The following is a 14,196-nucleotide window of genomic DNA, read 5'->3' on the forward strand; positions in this document are numbered from 1 at the left end:
GACGTGAAGTGATAAACATACAGATGCGTGTAAAACTAGAGTTTGCTAAAAATGGCGGGCAGTAAAACTTCAACATCGTGCATGACGTTTTAATTTATTGCCTCTTTACTACTCACTCTAATCGCAATAACTCTATTCGCATCTCGCTTTGGAGACGGTATGTACATATACCACTGAATGTATTTTCTATATTATGTCAATGTACGATTCATAGTTTAGGAGATATGATGTCATATACATTTATATGCTTAAAATGGCGCGCAGTGAAATTCCAACATCAGGCATGACGTTTTAATTTATCGCTTCTTTACTACTAACTCTATTCACAACAAACATTGTATACAGTATTATATTATATCGCTGAATGTACCTGCAAAATTATATCATTGTAAGACGCTTGGCTCAGGAGATATGACGTCAAAAACATTGAAATTACTGAAAAACTAGTTTTGCTTAAAATGGAGTGAAAATTACCCTTTTTATATTCTTCCATCTTTCGTAACTGCGGTGTAACCGCCTTGCTGGCTATAATAATTGTCAAATAAAAGTAAGCCAAAGTAAAATTCTTTACGGATATTAATTTTGAGAATCGTAGATGGATAAAAGTTCGCGAAGTTGAAAGGGGGTAGCTCAGATAGTTCAATAAAACAAAAAAATGTTGACGAGAAACCAACTCCTTTTCTTTGCTCCATGCTTTCCTCAGTTCCTTCAAAACCTATTGAGGACAACAAATGTCCTCGATTTCTTATTTTTTGTCCTCAATTTTTGAAATTTCCTGAAATAATTGAAATAGGAAGAATGTGCCGAACATTTTAAACACTACTCAACGTATATACTGGTGCAACTACATTTGGCATCAATTACTTATTTTATTTAATTACAAGAAAATGGGCTAACGGAAGCGTGGAATTATCTTCTAGTGCGAATGAAGTTTTCCTTGCATTTAGAAATTATGCTATACTGATACGATACATGCTGTTTGATTTGAAATTAATTTTTTCCACCATCTCCCGCCCCTAAAATTTTGCCGCCCAAGCGACAGCCTAGTCTTGCCTAGTGGTAGACACGGAGCAGCGTTATGTTAAACAGTAGTATAGCAGGCTGACGGTATGGCACAGAGAGTTGTTACAGGTTTCTAAAATTGTAATACAGTGTACTTCGTACTTCTTTTACTATCCAATTGTTTGTAAACGAAAAGTCATAATTCCACTTAAACGAATCGACGATACATGTCTCTGCCAATGGATGGACGTAATATTGGCCAATGCTTTGCCATTAAGTTGTTGGCAATCACACCACAGAGCACAAAACGCGAAATTACGCACATGGGTCCCATCTAACGACTTGCAAATTAATCCTTCAAACATGATTCAAATCTTATCGAAATCTTTCCTAGCCTACATGCTTAAGGGCAAACATTTAACACATTAAATCATTTGTAAGACAATGAACGTTTGGAGCTGTTTTATACATGGGAGTTCGATTCTTTAAAGAATCGGGCGTTTTCCGGGTTGTTCATAACATCGAATTTAAATATAAAACTATCGAGCTTATCAGTTGTAATTTTTTATTAAAAGACTCGAGCCATAGAAGGGTGAAGAGGCGGTCTTGTGTTCCCAAGTTAATCGACTCGGATTCCAATAGTTTCTGCTTCTTGGCTTCCCGATAGTCTAGGAATGTGAGACCTTGCCTCGTATTAGAATTCTCATGTTGTACAAATATCCAGCAATTGCCTGGGCAATCAGACGTAATGATGTGGCTACTTACTCGTTTGGCTTCGGGATTGGTGCATACATTCTGGTTCTTTGTCTAGGCCTATAATGCAGTCACTATGAAATGTGTAGCAGAGCGTACTTTTTATTGTGTCGTATATTAAGCTTTCTTCCATTCCAGTCGCTGACGAAATGTGGGAAGAATGAATGCTTGTACGCCTCTGGCTAATTTTACTGGCGCTATCTCTCGGGAATCGAATGCGGGGTGCTGAAGAATATTTACAGTTTCTACTATGTGAATCGATTACTGGAATTTTCTGAAGTGTCCTTTACACGCAACAACCGTCCGACAAATTACAAGTATCCAGAATAGAAATTCAGCTGCAATCCATGCGCCATAATTTAGTGCACGTGTGCAAAGTCTGCTATATGAAATGGAATAAATAGCTGTGTTTGAACGGATACCTTTAGTTTTTTTTTATTAATTGTACATTTTAGCTGCTGGGCTAACCTACAAGTTGACAGTTGTTTGGTGTATAGTTGAACTTAGCAACATATAACGAGCAAATGTAAGACAAAAACCACACAGAAAAGTTAAGAGCGGTTCCCACAAAGAGACTGATAGCAGTACAAGAGAAAAAGCGTTTTCCGATTTTTTTTTGCTGTAAACAATAAAAGCTAATTAAACTGTAAAAAAATAATGTGTGTAAATGAAGCAAAGCTACATCAGCTCCTGGAGTTCGTTTCCCGGTAGAGGTTCTCCTTTTCCTTTACAAAATTAAGAACTAAATGTTTCGTATTTGCGTGTTTTCCTCACTATTGTATCTAATTCGATTATGAGGCATACAAAATTGATTTCTTTCGTACCTTTTAGTTTTATATCATAGCTCGATGATGAAGTGATTATTTATCGATACTGGATATAGTTACTGTGATTTCCTAGTACTCTGCAGCGTAAAATTTGAATGGTTTGCTGTGAAAAGTGTGGTCACCGGCTACTTTACGTTGGGTTCATTTTGAGTGATAAGTTACTGCGTACTGAATGTAGCTAACAATTAAAACTATTTTTAAAGTCGGAAGGAAAGCCACATCTCACTGCAGTATGGTGAAAATGGAAGTTCGAGTATTTTATTTGAGCGCGCTCCCTAAAGGCGCCACGAGCAAGTAACCTTCAGCCGTGAACAGTTCGTGCAAGTAGCTGTGCTTTTCTCAAATTAGTGGTTGCGATTTGTAGTTACGAGGCCCTACGTACAACTGGAAGAAGATGATGAAGAAGAAGACGTTCCATACCAACCAACGGAACAGCTGAAACACATCTCATATGTAGGAGAAAGCTTGGCAGAAGTTTCTGTGCAACACTTATAAATCATCATTTATTTAACGAATATGATTCTCATTACATAATATGCTAGAGTGAACTTATAGGACTGGACCTAATTTAAAACATTTGCATTAATTAAATTTTAATACAACCTACTGTCTTCATTTAAAGCAATACCTATGTTAATTCGAAATAAATTCGCTGACTGCGAATATCTTGGAATCATCTGCGTTAGGTATGGATATGCTACCTATTAGCGGCATATTAAAGTTTTATTAGACTGGGAATCAAACCCAGATTCCCGCCTATCGCGAGCGGTAGCCTTAACCAATTCGTCTATCCGTGCACTCCAATTTATTTCGAATTAATCTCGGACGGCTTCAGCCGTCATTAATGGCTGTTCATCCAAATATTCAAGTAAATGTGTTAGCATAAGGTTGAAAACACGAGTGAAAATTTCAGCACTGATACAAGCACTGAAACTCCTGCAGTGTGTCCCGTAACAGCTGTTTCTGTTGGAAATTAAATTAAGTTATCAGCTCACAGCCCCAGAAAAAAAATTAAAAGGTAAAATAAAATTGCTGCAAGAAAAAAAAATATGTTTGCAAAACAACGTAGCTTAATTGTCATTTGAAGCTAAAAGCAGTGGCATTTTACAGCTTCCACATGTGAACAGTAATGAATTTAAAAGCGTATGTGATAAATCTTTAATTAAAAATTTTTTTAACTAAAGATTTATCATAACTTGTTCCGTTAGCGTTTTGTTTCACAGAAGTTTTCATTTTGTCAGCCGTATTACATCCGTTTCGTAAGAATGTCCATTTCGAGTCGTACTAGTAAGTAGCTGACCCAAAAGCCTTGCCGCAGGGGTAACAGCGGTTCCCATCGGATCACCGAAGTTCAGCGCTGTTGGGCTGGGCTAACACTTGGGTGGGTGATCGTCCGGTCTGCCGATCGCTGTTGGCAAGCGGGGCGCACCCAGTTCTTGTGAGCCCAGCAGAGGAGCTACTTGATCCGGAAGAAGTGCCTCCGGTCCTGTAAGCCTCCCTCTATTTTCCTTCCTGTATTCCGTCTATTCTGTGGTTTTTCTCAGCCGACCAATAGACTTTTCTACGTCTACATCTACATCCATATTCCACAAGCCACCCGACGGTGTGTGGCGGAGGGTACTTTGAGTACCTCTATCGGTTCTCCCTTCTGTTCCAGTCCCGTATTGTTCGCGCAAAGAAGGATTGTCGGTATGCTTCTGTGTGGGCTCTAATCTCTCTGAATTTATCCTCATGGTCTCTTCACGAGATATACGTAGGAGGGAGCAATATACTGCTTGACTCTTCGGTGAGGGTATGTTCTCGAAACTTCAACAAAAGCCCGTACCGAGCTACTGAGCGTCTCTCCTGCAGAGTCTTCCATTGGAGTTTATCTATCATCTCAGTAACGCTTTCGCTATTACTAAATGATCCCGTAACGAAGTGCGCTGCTCTCCGCTGGATCTTCTCTATCTCTTCTATCAACCCTATCTGGTACGGATCCCACACTGGTGAGCAATATTCAAGCAGTGGGCGAAAAAGTGTACTGCAACCTACTTCCTTTGTTTTCAGATTGCATCTCCTTAGGATTCTTCCAATGAATCTCAGTCTGGCATCTGCTTTATCGACGATCAACTTCATATGATCGCTCCATTTTAAATCACTATTAATGCCTACTCCCAGATAATTTATGGAATTAACTGCTTCCAGTTGCTGACCTGCTATATTGTAGCTAAATGATAAGGGATCTTTCTTTCTATGTATTCGCAGCACATTACACTTGTCCACATTGAGATTCAATTGCCATTCCCTGCACCATGCGTCAATTCGTTGCAGATCCTTCGGCATTTCAGTACAATTTTCCATTGTTACAACCTCTCGATATACTACAGCATCATCCGCAAAAAGCCTCCGTGAACTTCCGATGTTATCCACAAGATCATTTATGTATATTGTGAATAGCAACGGTCCTATGACACTCCCCTGTGGCACACCCGAAATCAGTCTTACTTCGGAAGACTTCTCTCCATTGAGAATGACATGTTGCGCTCTGTTATCTAGGAACTCTTCAATCCAATCACACAGTTGGTCTGATAGTCCATATGCTCTTACTTTGTTCATTAAACGACTGTGGGGAACTGTATCGAATTTTTCTTGTCGGTCGGTCGGGTATGACCACCTGACAGCCGGACCTCCCACCAGTTCACTCGAAGAAATTTTGCCGTGAGTAGCACTTTCATGTCAAACTCTCGAAAAAGTTCGTCTTCTGTCACTGCGCTCTGGAATGAAGGCCATTCCAATATGGCTAAGGGGACAGCCATAAATTTCACGAGGGTTTTATTTTTTTAATTCTGACCACCCATCGCCCCTTGATGGGATTTTGTGATATGTCGTGAGACGCCCCTCCCCCTCACGTCACCTTTACACCGAAGTCGAGTAAAACACGTAAAAATGATTTCTTTATGTATCTTAAACACTTTTATAAAAACACTTACAAAACATGTTTATTTAGAAAACGTATGAAATACCATTTCTAACATGTGATTAAAAACACTTTATTTTTAACTTGTCACCCCGAGTAGTATTAGGATAGACAGACGGACATAAAGACTCGACGAAAATGGTATTAACTGTTTGACGGATTTGTAAAAAACTGATATACGTGGTGAGTCACCTAACGTTACCACTGGAAGCACCTCCCAAACCACAACAAACACTGAATAACCAATTCTGCAGACCGAAAGTGAGGAGAGGGGCTATTGTAATTGGTTAATATGAACCATTGAGAAATGCACGGAAGTTTGATTTTCGGCACCTACTTATGTTTTTTTAAATGGAAACCTGTTATTATTTTTAGCACAACTGAAAATAGGAAAAAATACAAAATTGTTGAGGCTTTCGTGGCCACTTGTTGACAAACTGCCTGCTGGCTTCTGTCTCGGGTTCTTCGGCCGACGTTCATCTAATGATTTTTCTGACGTTTCGCCAGCACGAGTGGCTGGCATTGTCAAAGCTTCACCCTCCATTGCCGGTGGTGAACTGGAGCCGAGCTCGCGGGCGCAGACTATATGTAACTGGCGCGCCAACGTCCGAGGGCTTCTCCGCGGTCATTTCCGGTGCGGTTCTCCTCTTGTTACCTGCGACGGTCGTTCGCTGCAGTACGGGAAGCCAGGATCCGTTTACCGTAAGGCTTTCCTCTTTCTTGTTCAAACTATTCGCGTGTTTTTGTATTTCCACAGCTTCTCTGAACAAGCGCGTGTGGTAGTGCTTCACTACAGCCAGAACTTCCGTGTCGGCGAATTTTATTACGTGGTCGGTCTCATTCAGTGCGTGCTCTTCCACGGCCGATTTCTCCACCTGCCCCAACCTGCAATGTCGTTTATGCACTTTGATCCTGGTGTTAATGGATCGTCCAGTCATTCCGACATAAACTTTTCCGCATGTGCATGGTATACGGTATGTTCCCGACATTGCAAATGGGTCTCTTTTCTCCTTCGCCGATCTAAGACACCCTTTGATCTTCCTTGTCGATTTGAAAATCGTCTTTACGCCATGTTTGTGCAATATACGGCCGATTCTGTCCGTCACTCTGGGAATGTAGGGCAGAAAGGCCGTACCCGACATTTCTTTTTCTGGTTCCTTACTTCGCCGAGTGTCTGGCTCTGTTACACTTCTAATATAATTTGTGGAGTACCCATTGCTCCTCAGGACAGTTTCCAAGTGTTGCATTTCTCGTTTGAGGTGTTGCGGCTCACATATTCGTCCTGCTCTCGTTACGAGCGTACTAATCATGCCTCTTTTCTGGCTGGGGTGGTGGTTTGACAGTTTGTGCAGGTATCGGTCCGCGTGTGTCGGTTTTCGATACACACTGTGTCCCAGGTTTTCGCCGTCCCTTGTGACCAACACATCTAGAAATGGCAGTTTCTTGTCCTTTTCTACTTCCATGGTAAATGTTATGTTGGCATGGAGGTGTTCAGGTGTCTTAGGAAGTCACCGAGCTGTTCTTCAACATGGCTCCACACCACGAAAGTATCATCGACGTACCTGTACCACACCTTAGGTTTGCAAGTCGCCGAGTCCAGTGCCTGTGCTTCGAATTGTTCCATGAAGAAGTTGGCCACCACTGGACTGAGAGGACTACCCATGGCGACGCCTTCCAGCTGTTCGTAGAAATCGCCATTCCACGTGAAATAGCTCGTGGTGAGACATGCATGGAAGAGCTTTCTGATGTCTTGCGGGAAAATGGAACCGATGTGCTTCAGAGCGTCACTGAGTGGCACTTTCGTAAATAACGAAACAACATCAAAGCTGACCAGGATGTCGTTTGGTGCGAGTTTCAGTTTCTTAAGCTTCTCAATGAAATGTCCTGAGTCCTTAATGTATGTGTCGGTCTTCCCCACGTGTGGCTGGAGCAGCGAGGCCAAGTGTTTTGCCAGTTTATATGACGGTGATCCAGGAGCGCTAACGATCGGTCTCAGTGGAACGTTGTTCTTATGGATCTTGGGTAATCCATACAGCCGAGGTGGTAGGGCTTCTGTGTTGCGCAGGTTTCTCTGTATGTCCGCCGGCAGAGAAGACGCCTTGATTAATCGATTCGTATTCCGTGTGATACGCTGCGTCGGATCTGCGCTTAGTTTTCGGTACGTCGTCGGATCTAATAGGTCTCGGATCTTTTGCTCATAATCTTCGGTGTTCATTACGACGGTCGCATTCCCCTTATCGGCAGGCAGTACCAATATACACTTGTCGGCGTTAAGATTCTTAATGGCTTGTACCTCTTCTCTCTTCAGGTTGCAAGCTGGTGGTTTTGCTCGGCGCAGTATCCTGGCTGTTTCAGTGCGTATTTCCTCTGCCCTTTCACAGGGAAGGGTCCGAATGGCTGCTTCGGTGTTGGCAATGATGTCCTCCATAGGTATAGTTCTCGGGATGATAGCGAAATTCCCTCCTTTTTGCAGAACAGACACTTCCTCTTCGGTCAGTTGTCGTTCAGTGAGGTTGATCACTGTGTGTGACATGTCGGGAATCGCCTTGTCGGTCTGCTTCCGGCATCTTTCGAACTTTTTCTTCTGCCGCTCGGTGCAGCGCTCGAGTTCGTTCTGTCTGAATGTTAAGTACATTCAGAGTAATTTGTAACGTAAATTTGACGCTTGAAACCTCAGACGTTCAGTTGCGTGTTGTAACAAACAAGTTATGTAGGGGTTTGTTTACGAAGACTACGATGTTTACGCGTTTGGCTGTCTTCGTGTTGGTGTGTAGTGCTTACTGAATTAGTCCTTGTATTCAGCATAACTGCAGTACACTGTGTTTGGTTCAAATGGCTCTGAGCACTATGGGACTTAACTTCTGAGGTCATCAGTCCTCTAGAACTTAGAACTACTTAAACCTAACTAACCTAAGGACATCACACATATCCAAGCCCTAGACAGGATTCGAACCTGCGACCGTAGCGGTCGCGCGCTTCCAGACTGTAGCGCCTAGAAGCGCTCGGCCACTCCGGCCGGCCTACACTGTGTTACCGGACGTCTGTGGTAGTGTACTGTACACAACTGAGGACAGAAGTACGCGCAGTAGGAACGTGAGAAGATCGCAAATACAACAGTGTGTACAGTGTTGTAAGAACTGTGAAAACTGTTTATTCTAACTCTGAAGAGGCAGAGATGACACTCATCTATGACGAGTGTAGACAAAATGCAGCCTGCAGGTTGTATGCAGAAAGGTACCCGGACGGAGATCTTCCATCGCGCCGCACATTCGAAAACATGTACAAACAATTGTATGCAAAAAGTATGGTAGTAACACGCAAACGGGTCCGGAACAAACCCATCACAGGAGAAGCAGGTGCACTCGGTGTGTTAGCTGCTGTTGGCGTGAACCCACACATGAGTTCACGTGACGTCGCTACAGGCAGTGCAGTGAGTCAAAGTAGTGTAATGCGCATACTTCATCGTCACTAATATCACCCGTATCACGTGTCGCTGCATCAAAATTACATGGAGATGACTTTAATAATCGAGTGAATTTTTGTCAATGGACATTAACAAAGAATGTGTTGCAGTTCTACCTGTTTACCGACGAAGCAGGTTTCACAAACCACGGTGCAGTGAATTTACGAAACATTCATTAGTGGTCCGTCGACAATCCTGGCTGGCTTCGACAGGTAGAGCGACAGCGACCGTGGAATGTAAATGTATGGTGCGGAGCAATTGGTGACCATCTCAATGGTCCTCATTTCACTGAAGGAACCCAAACGGCTGCAAAATACATTGAGTTTCTACAGAATGACCTACTAATATTGCTAGGAAATGTCCCGTCGGAAACGCGTAGACGTATGTGGTATCAACATGACGGTGTTCCTGCACATTCTGCAATGAACACTAGGCTCACCCTTGACAGAATGTTCGACGGTCGTTTCAGAGGACGTGGCGGATGCATAAATTGGCCAGCCCGTTGTCCTGATCTTACATCTTTAGAATTCTTTCTGCAGGGTACGTTAAAGGAGAACGAGCACCGTGATGTGCCTACAACGCCAGAGGATATGAAACATCGTATTGAGGCAGCCTGTGGCAATGTTACACCAGATGTACTGCGTCGCGTAAGACATTCATTATGCGGTAGACTGCAAATGTGTGCAGCAAATGAATGGGCACCACTTTGAACATTTAATGACCTGAAATGTCAGGACACACTCTTTCACATTCTGTAATTGAAAACAAAAAAACAAATTTGTAAGTTTAACTAAATTCTCATGTTAATGTACATTATCTTCTAAAAAATTAATGCCATACAGTATTCCTCAGAGAAAAAAACTGATAAAAATGTTAGCATGTGGACGGACCGTCCTGTTCAAGTCTCTTCTTTACCTACGTTACATCACGTCTTTTTGTATCTCTAATTAATTCGGTTCCCTCCGAAACACACGATTGAACCGCTGAGGAGTTACTCAAGTATCACTCAGCGTTACAAATTGCTCTGGAGGTAATTGACGTTTTACAATGCACGAAACAGCATTTTCTATTTTCAGTTGTGCTAAAAATAATAACAGTTTTCCATTTAAAAAATCATAAGCATATGTTGAAAATCATAATTCCGTGCATTTCTCAATGGTCTGTATTAACCAATTACACCGGCCCCTCTCCTCACTTTCGGACTGCGGAATTGGTTATTCCGTGTTTGTTGTGGTTTGGGAGGTGTTTCCAGTGGTAATGGTAGGTGACTCATCCTGCATTGTATACATTAAATGTCACTGAAACTTCATTTACTTTGGATATGAAAGACAACATTATTTGTACCTTCCTTTGAATTTTATGATTACATAGCTTTTCAGTCTCTTGATTTATAAGACCACTAAGATAATTCTTGCCAGTGGACTTCACATTTTACCTTCCTTCCACATACGATTAACTACTTGCTCGCACGTTGAACACAATAACATCGCTTTTATATGCATTGCAGAATATTACGACTGACCCGCTGACTGACATGTAGTGATTTCAACTGGGGTGGCAGGTAACTCCCCGAATGGAATCTGATACTTGTGCGGACTTGTTTCAAGCCGAGGATTCCCGGGTATGCACACCTGAGAAATAGCAACACATAAGCAAGAAATAAACCATTTGTTTCATTTTGAACGAATCCATAATGGTTTCATGTGGCACACAGAGACAGTTAAAGATACATATTATATGAATAAAAATCCGTCGACTGTAATTCTGTCTCTAGGTGTTATGTTTTATACTTTTCGGAAATGAAATCTAACAAGCGACATACAGGAAGTTGTTTGACTTTTATTCATAAAATATACTTGCTTCATTATTTGAAATGTTAAAAAGTCCAGCCGTTCAAGCTGCCTTCGGCTATTCATGGGGGCACCATCCCAATTTTGGTATCAAATTGATATACAAATTAATTAAATTTATCCATTAATCTCCCTCCGGGCGGGGACTACTCAAGAGGACGTCGTTATCTGGAGAAAGAAAACTGGCGTTCTACGGATCGGAGCGTCGAATGTCAGATCCCTTAATCGGGCAGGTAGATTAGAAAATTTAAAAAGGGAAATGGATATGTTAAAGTTAGATATAGTGGGAATTAGCGAAGTTCGGTGGCAGGAGGAACAAGACTTTTGGTCAGGTGAATACAGGGTTATAAATACAAAATCAAATAGGGAAAATGCAGGAGTAGGTTTAATAATGAATAAAAAAAATAGGAGTTCGGGCAGCTACTACAAACAACATAGTGAACGCAATATTGTGTCCAAGATAGACACGAAGCCCACGCCTACGACAGTAGTACAAGTCTATATGCCAACTAGCTCTGCAGATGACTAAGAAATTGAAGAACTGTATGATGAGATAACAGAAATCATTCAGGTAGTGAAGGGAGACGAAAATTTGATAGTCATGGGTGACTGGAATTCGGTAGTAGGAAAAGGAAGATAAGGAAACGTAGTAGGTGATTGTGGATTGGGGGGAAGAAATGAAAGAGGAAGCCGCCTGGTAGAATTTTGCACAGAGCATAACTTAATCATAGCTAACACTTGGTTCCAAAAGAAGGCTGTGTACATGAAAGAAGCCTGGAGATACTGACAGGTTTCAGATAGATTATATAATGGTAAGACAGAGATTTGGGTACCAGGTTTTAAATTGTAGGACATTTCCAGGGGCAGATGCGGACTCTGACCACAATCTATTGGTTATGAATTGTAGATTAAAACTGAAGAAACTGCAAAAAGGTGGGAATTTAAGGAGATGGGACCTGAATAAACTGAAAGAATCAGAGGTTGTACAGAGTTTCAGGGAGAGCATAAGGGAACAATTGACAAGAATGGGGGAAAGAAATACAGTAGAAGAAGAATGGGTAGCTTTGAGGGATGAAGTAGTGAAGGCAGCAGAGGATCAAATAGGTAAAAAGACGAGGGCTAGTACAAATCCTTGGGTGACAGAAGAAATACTGAATTTAATTGATGAAAGGAGAAAATATAAAAATGCAGTAAATGAAGCAGGCAAAAAGGAATACAAACGTCTCAAAAATGAGATCGACAGAAAGTGCCAAATGGCTAAGCAGGGATGGCTAGAGGACAAATGTAAGGATGTAGAGGCTTATCTCACTAGGGGTAAGATAGATACTGCCTACAGGAAAATTAAAGAGACCTTTGGAGAAAAGAGAACCACTTGTATGAATATCAAGAGCTCAGATGGAAACCCAGTTCTAAGCAAAGAAGGGAAAGCAGAAAGGTGGAAGGAGTATATAGTGGGTCTATACAAGGGCGATGTTCTTGAGGACAGTATTATAGAAATGGACAGACCTGAGTCGAAACAAGGCCCCAGGAGTAGACAACATTCCATTAGAACTACTGACGGCCTTGGGAGAGCCAGTCCTGACAAAACTCTACCATCTGGTGAGCAAGATATATGAGACAGGCGAAATACCCTCGGACTTCAAGAAGCATATAATAATTCCAGTCCCAAAGAAAGGAGGTGTTGACAGATGTGAAAATTACCGAACTATCAGTTTAATAAGTCACGGCTGCAAAATACTAACACGAATTCTTTACAGACGAATGGAAATACTGGTAGAAGCCGACCTCGGGGAAGATCAGTTTGGATTCCGTAGAAATATGGGAAAAAGTGAGGCAATACTGACCCTACGACTTATCTTTGAAGCTAGACTAAGAAAAGGCAAACCTACGTTTCTAGCATTTGTAGACTTGGAGAAAGCTTTTGACAATGTTGACTGGAATACTCTCTTTCAAATTCTGAAGGTGGCAGGGGTAAAATACAGGGAGCAAAAGGCTATTTACAATTTGTACAGAAACCAAATGGCAGTTGTAAGAGTCGAGGGACATGGAAGGGAAGCAGTGGTTGGGAAGGGAGTGAGACAGGGTTGTAGCCTCTCCCCGATGTTATTCAATCTGTATATTGAGCAAGCAGTAAAGGAAACAAAAGAAAAATTCGGAGTAGGTATTAAAATCCATGGAGAAGAACTAAAAACTTTGAGGTTCGCCGATGACATTGTAATTCTGTCAGAGACAGCAAAGGACTTGGAAGAACAGTTGAACGGAATGGACAGTGTCTTGAAGGGAAAGATGAACATCAACAAAAGCAAAAGGAGGATAATGGAATGGAGTCGAATTAAGTTGGGTGATGCTGAGGGAATTAGATTAGGAAATGAGACACTTAAATTAGTAAAGGAGTTTTGTTATTTAGGGAGCAAAATAACTGATGATGGTCGAAGTAGAGAGGATATAAAATGTCGACTGGCAATGGCAAGGAAAGCGTTTCTGAAGAAGAGAAATTTGTTGACATCGAGTATAGATTTACATGTCAGGAAGTCGTTTCTGAAAGTATTTGTATGGAGTGTAGCCATGTATGGAAGTGAAACATGGACAATAAACAGTTTGGACAGGAAGAGAATAGAAGCTTTCGAAATGTGGTGCTGCAGAAGAATGCTGAAGATTAGATAGGTAGATCACATAACTAATGAGGAGGTATTGAATAGGATTGGGGAGAAGAGGAGTTTGTGGCACAACTTGACTAGAAGAAGGGATCGGTTGGTAGGACACGTTCTGAGGCATCAGGGGATCACCAATTTAGTATTGGAGGGCAGTGTGGAGGGTAAAAATCGTAGAGGGAGACCAAGAGATGAATACACTAAGCAGATTCAGGAGGATGTAGGTTGCAGTAAGTACTAGGAGATGAATAAGCTTGCACAGGATAGAGTAGCGTGGAGAGTTGCATCAAACCAGTCTCAGGACTGAAGACCACAACAACAACAACAACCACCAGAGGCGCTTGAAATTTGCAGTAGTCAACAGGAATGCAGCATCCGATCACAACGGGGATACAAGGCGGGCCCAGGACCTCTGCAGCCTCAGTTGCAGTCGTTGTCAGCGCCAGTCGAGATCGTCCAGCGCCGTCCAGCCGCAGCTGCAACAGAATACGAAGCCGCGGAAGAGTGTTCCCACTGCTTATTGTCTGTGTTTGTTGCCGCGTGAGGGTCTTTGTACTTCTATCATCGCTTGTAACGGATTTTCTTCTTTGCTCATCAGAGGATGCGACTTCCTCCAACCTGTCGGGGTCTGCAACAGCGACGTGTCCCGGCCGGTTGGGACCCGCAGCAGCGGTCCATGATTTCACCGACG

The sequence above is a fragment of the Schistocerca americana genome, chromosome 2, assembly GCF_021461395.2.
Source record: "Schistocerca americana isolate TAMUIC-IGC-003095 chromosome 2, iqSchAmer2.1, whole genome shotgun sequence".
Classification (NCBI taxonomy): domain Eukaryota; kingdom Metazoa; phylum Arthropoda; class Insecta; order Orthoptera; family Acrididae; genus Schistocerca; species Schistocerca americana.